Source organism: Anguilla rostrata, chromosome 10 (genome assembly GCF_018555375.3).
Source record: "Anguilla rostrata isolate EN2019 chromosome 10, ASM1855537v3, whole genome shotgun sequence".
NCBI classification, from domain to species: Eukaryota; Metazoa; Chordata; class Actinopteri; order Anguilliformes; family Anguillidae; genus Anguilla; species Anguilla rostrata.
This window is the reverse complement of record NC_057942.1, coordinates 4434567-4440710: the sequence shown is the minus strand read 5'-3', so window position 1 is coordinate 4440710 and position 6144 is coordinate 4434567. Positions and strand designations below refer to the sequence as shown.

General features: G+C 43.9%; 1 long non-coding RNA gene across 1 annotated transcript; it reads left to right on the top strand.

Moving 5' to 3' along the window:
• Positions 1–1579: 1579 nt before the first annotated feature.
• Positions 1580–5550, top strand: LOC135264759 (uncharacterized). The gene is made up of 2 exons (XR_010332795.1): positions 1580–2089; positions 5272–5550. It is a non-coding gene; the product is annotated as an uncharacterized LOC135264759 (long non-coding RNA).
• Positions 5551–6144: the final 594 nt, after the last annotated feature.

Genomic DNA, 6144 nt, shown 5'->3' with positions numbered 1-6144 from the left:
CAGGACTGCTTTCAGGCTGCTCGTAACAACACAGTGTGTTCAAATGATGCTGATTGAAGAAAAACTGAATGTGCGTGTAGATATACTGTGATTGTGGGTTTATCGTCCGTTAAAGACAATGCAAGCAAATTCGCCTTCATTCCAAAACCATGTTTTTGTCTTCCTTGTGTTTCCACAACAAATATATCAATGTCTAAACTGTATAATATATACTGCATATATATATTTCAGTGTTTGTGTGAATGGATGAGTGGATGTTTGTTCTAGAGAGTAAAGATGTAAGCTTTCTTTTGTTGTGTCAAGAATCTGGAACTCAAGAGCACATTCACTCACATGTACAAATCTGGAACATTTTAGTAACAGTGATTTCACGTAGTTTTATTCCTAAAAGAATTTTGGGTGCTCAAGATTTTTACATTATAATAATAATAATAATTATTATTATTATTATTATTATTATTATTATTATTAAAAAGGCCGTGCATGTGGTCTGAACTCTTGTTTGTGACTCTGGCTTTGAGTTTGTTAATCGGTACCCGCGGCTGGTTGTGCTGTCTGATCGATACCCTCTTCCTGCCCTGCCCTGACAGAAATGTGTCACAGCTGGTGAGTTACAGCTTGCGGGGCTTTGGAATCAATAGGGACGGACCCAGCCCAAGAGGCAGTAAATTAACAGGAGACGTGGGCACCCAGCCCTGGAACTGGGTCGGCCTGGGTGACTCGGGGGTGGGGGGGGGGGGTAGAGGGGGGGATTGGGAGGGGTGGGGGTGGGGGAGGGGGGGGCGTCAGTTTTGAGCTGAGTCGGTCTACAGACGACGGGTTCAGCTGGGCTGGACCGTACCAAAGCAGGGCGGGACCTCATAACCTACCGGTGCACACCAGAGAGAGCAGGGTGACTGCTCCAGAATGAGCGAAATGGGCACCCCAAAATAATTAACCGTGAGGTGAGGACAAGGTGACTTTTTTTTTTTATTCTGCCAGACACAACCGTGGAGGTGTGCTATTTTGAGACGCATCTCGCGAAGAGATCATACCGATCAATTGGCTGACTGTTCTCATAGGAGTGCTCTGGTGTCTTTTCGAACAGCGACAAGGACACTTAAAAAAAAAAATAGGTGCTGGCCTTTTCGTCGGCTGCAGTGCATTGGTGCGGGGAATCTGAAATGGTTCTGTTTAGAAGATAAGAAAAAGAAAAAAGGCCCCTGATCAAATTGCGATAATGGGTGGAAGGTAAGGGGAGTATTTATTTATTTTTTTGGCCCTTGGTCTCGGCCCAAGGTTTTTGGCGGATGCTTTCGGAAACGTTCCCTGAAATACGAGCGAGGTCGAGGGGAAATGGCGAGGTTGCGTCCAGGCAGGAAGTGTCAGGTGTCCACTTCCTCCTCCGCTTCCCTTCGGCTTGCCAGTGCAAGTCGTTCATTGGCTCTGGACACCGGAGTCCTCTGATACCTGCTCCATTTAGACGGGCAGGTTCTTCCGTTGTGAAAGAGGAGAGGTTGGCAGCGAAGGGACTCGGGGGGGGGGGGGGGGGGGGAGATGGGGGGGACCATCGTTGACACAGTGGCTGTCTGAGCACACAGCCCTGCAAGCAGGCTTTTATTTACAACTGACCGTCCAGGTGGCATTGTACTCAACAAATATCTGCTCAATCACTCTAAATTGGCGGGGGGCTCAAACCCCAGTCCTGGGGGGGGCTGCAGTCTTAGGCTGCGGGTTTTTGGGATTTTTTTGTGGCTTAAATCAGGGCCAAGGTTTTATCTGAAAAGGGCGGGTGTGGGTGCGGGTTTTTGATTCAACCCAGCTCTAAGACACCGTCACAGTACCAGGTCTGGCTAACGGCATTGCCCGACCAGCAAGTGCACACGTGCTACCACTAAAGCAGTGGGAACCAACCCCGTTCCTGGAGGGCCACCGTCCCCTAGGTTTTCATTCCAACCCTAATGGGGCACATCTGACTCTACTAATTGGCAGCTCAATACAGACCTTTAGCTGTTAAGTGAGATGTGCTTTGTTAGGACTGGAGTGGAAACCTACAGGACGATAGAGCTCCAGGAACGGGGATGGTCACCACTGAGGGAAAGCATCAAATGTAAGTTACCTATGCCAACCTGGAACCAAAGTACAAATAGTAGCCTGAATATGTGGAACATTAATAACAAAAAACAATAAGATGGAATTCTTAGGGGCAGAATTCTTAGGTGTGCGCCTGGCCTGCTGTTGGTTAAGACAGTCCTCCACCTTACACAAATGGTTCTCAGCCTTCATTCTGGAGTATATTTGCATGTATGCTGGTGTTTGTTGCAACCTTAATTTTTAATTCCTGGAGCAAAACAAGCTGTTAATTTTGGTGTTAATTTGACACTTTTAATGTCTAATGAGAGGGATGATTTACCTTTTTTAATGCCTAATTATCTCATAAACATTCACGTTTCGGAGTCATGAGTATTCTATTTTCATTCACTTTTGTGTTTCATTCATTCACTCTTAATCAGTAAGATCAGTTATCAGACGTCCACTGATTTAGTTTTCTGTAATTGATTCAGTGGAAAATGATTCCCTTTGGGAGGTTAAATTGTTTATTGAATAATTGATAGATATACAACTGAAATCAGCTGGGTACTAAATGGCGAAAGGTTAGACACCTGGCCATTGAAATTAACTCGTGGAAAATGAAGGTCTTAACGCAGTGTTAAAATTATATTACAGGCATTTAGCAGACACTCCTATCCAGAGCGACTTTCACAACTTTTATATAGTATTTTTACATTGTGTCCATTTAGCTGGATATATGCTGAAGCAATTCAGCTTAAGTATCTTGCTGAAGGGTACAACAGCAGTGTCCTAACCAGGAATCGAAACACTGACCTTTCGGTTACAAGCCCAGTTCCTTACCCATTGTGCTACACTAATCATTTTAAAGCGATTTTATTTCAACACAGAATTGTGGAAATTGTTTGAATATCGAAAATATCTGTAAGTTTGGATTAAAATGGGATGTGGAACTGGCTGGCTTTTTCGGATCAGAGTCGGCTGGAATAACTCCTAACAAACATGACCGTTCAAACAAGTTTATAAAGGTCTTTATGCTTTTTTATCTCCATATGTATGCCACTCCTGATTCACATTATTTCCGGGGCTGATATTTGTATTTGTGTAGTAAATGTCAGCCAAAATCCAATTTCAGTTCAACAAAAACTTTGATGCAACCAGGGGGAGTCCAGGTCCTTCAGCCTTAGCTGATTAATTCTGTTGGCACACTGTCCTGATTAGTTTTGATGTAATTCTTGGGTAACCATGACCCTGTAGCTTGCTTTCTACGTGCAAATCAAACGGCTAATTTGCATATCACTCTAATACAGTTATTTGAGTGGGATTCACTGAGGGGAAATGCAACAAGCAAAGGTTAATTATATTTAGGCTGGAAACGGACGGCTCGTACCTTTTTAAAATTCTACGTGAAAATGACATTTTGCCCCGATGCGTATCCTGCAAGATAATCAGAGCCTGGTTTGAAAATCACCCAGTGTTGCTGATTCCCTCAGCGTAAATGGCTTTTATTTGCATGAATTGTCTCCTCTGATGAATTATACAGAACTTAATTTGGACCTGTGGGCAGTCTGGAAATTCTGGCACTTTAAATTTTTGATTGTGAGCTCTGGAGCTCTATTTCTGTAAAGTCGTCCTCTGTTCAGATCTGGGCTGCTAATGGTTAGACTAGTGGTCTCCAACCCTGGACCTGGAGAGCTACAGGGTCTGCCGGTTTTTGTTTTCACCTTTAAAATCAGCACCCAGTTGAGAGCCAAGACACCAGGTGAGTTGAGTTAACTGTGTAAATCAACTGCCCTAATTGATTCATGAAGTACAGAGTCACTACGAAAACCAGCAGGCCGTGTAGCTCTCCAGGACCAGGGTTGCGGAGACCACTGGCCTAGACGGTGTCCGGTGCCAGATGTTTGTTCTTGCTGGAATGGTGTGGGCAAACTGCTTTTGATGGGGAAAAAATTTTTTTGCACGGAACATTTGGTGAGATCAAAACGGCTGTGCTGTTGCGTGGATCAAAACCCAAACCCGGTGGAGCGTGGGACAGAGATCTGTGCTGGCTTTCGGCATCAGGGCGTTTGGAACGTGCGTCGCTGCCCGTCAACAGTCAGCAACCGCTGCCATTTTCAAAGGTCAAAGGGCGCTTCAAAACAAAAACCCTTTTAAACTGAGCTTGAGTTCTCGCATCCTACAGCACTCCTACTCCGTGCTTTCTGCACAATGCATTGTTTTAGTTGTCTGGTGTGTGGTTCTCTTGCTGTGTGAGTTAGACTCTCAAACTGCTTGTTGCTGCAATCCTTTTTGTTTTTGGTTGTGTTTCTCTTTTCTTATTTCTGTTCTTTTTTCCCCCTTTTTTCTGTGTTTCTTCCGTGGATGACCCATGACTGTTTTACCCAAATTATGACACACTTGCTGATGCTAACCCTTTGACATATGTGCAGTACTTTTTGTTCCTCTTCTTTCAACTTCTCATTTTTGAGGCAGCGGTGTAGCTTAACGGCTAGCGACCTGGGCCTGGAACTCAAATATTGTGGTTTTGCCTCCCAGCTGTGCAAGGTACTTAACACAAGCTGCTTCGGTAAAATTTCCAGCTGTGTAACTTCACGCTACAAGTGTCTGTTAAATGTGAATGTTATGCACCTGTTATGTATATGGTGTGTTTGTTCACACACGCACACACTGCTTGCCAATCCACTTAGTCACAGGCTATGCAGAAATGCTATCTGCAAAACATATGTTTATTCTTCATAGTCTGTAATGTATCTGAATTGACTTGATTTTGTTTTATTAAAAATTTAGCTAATTTTCATATTTTGTATTGACTCAGAATTTGTTAAATTTATTCAAAGATTTCAATGTGAAAGGTGCGTAAACTAAATGGCAACAGTATACTCGATAATAAAATAAACATCGACAATAATATGGGTGTCCCTGCCCCTCCCAGCCTTGGGAATGAACAGCCTACTGACAGGGTAAATAACATGCTATATTTTATTTATTTATCTCGATATTATTATTTTCTGTCCTCGGGCTAAAGTCATGCCAAGTCAAGTGATCTTCTGAACAGCAGTGGCCTACAGTATGTCAAGTGATCAGGGGGGAAAAAAAGATGGAAAGAAAGCCAGCTTAGAGGACGGAAAATAAAATGGAGGGAAGGCTTTACAGAAGATGACATTTAACTTGTTTACTGGTGTTTTTTTTTTTCTTTTCGTCCTCTGTTGCTCTTTTCAGTCGGACACAAAGGAAGAACTTGTGTGGATACGAGGAATGCACTTCTGCTCTGCCCGTAGGCAACAATGGAAGTGTGGGTCTGAGTCATGATTTCCTGCACAGGGCACAGTTTTCACTTGTTTTACGCAAGGCCATTTTGTGTTGATTCAAAAAAAAAAAAAAAAAGAGCTTACATTTCATTAATGAAACTTAAAAATGGCCAATTAGATTTTTAGCGTATTAAATATTTCCGGAATTGTCTTAAATGGAATAAAATGGTCTGTAAAACCCTGAACAATGCATCTAGCACATTTGAGAAGGAATTTTCTTTATCACAGCACGTCATACATGCTGGTGTAGTGTGCCCTTCCTGTCCATTTACTTTATGATATTTGTCCGCTTAATCATAAAACTGTAGGTGAAGTCAACAGCCGTGACTGAGCGACCGGGTGTGCTGGCCGTGGCGTAAAAAGATCCGTCTTGTGCAAATGTTTACCGTTGATTTGCCGCGTGGGTTTAACGCACGGTCCGGTTCAGAGGCAAATCTGCTCTCGGCAGCGCGCCGAGAATTCGAGAGCGTACACAGGGAAATGCGCGAGACCCGTTTGAGAACCCGATATCATGCTGGCCGAACGAGGTCACTGGGCAATGCCAGAGCACTTTTTATTTTTTTTATTTTTTATTTTTTGTCGGTTGGAGTTGCGTGACTAATCAGTCAAAGGCCTGCGCAGGACCAGCGAGGCCGCGAAGATAACGGGGCGAAGAGAACGAGCGAGGCCTTGACAGGCGTGCCCCCAAATCACAACGAATCATAACGTCGTCCAATCGGCTTTGGGCCTCTGGATCCGTGCCCCCTCCGATGACGCGTGACCCTGAACCGTGTGTGGGTGTGTC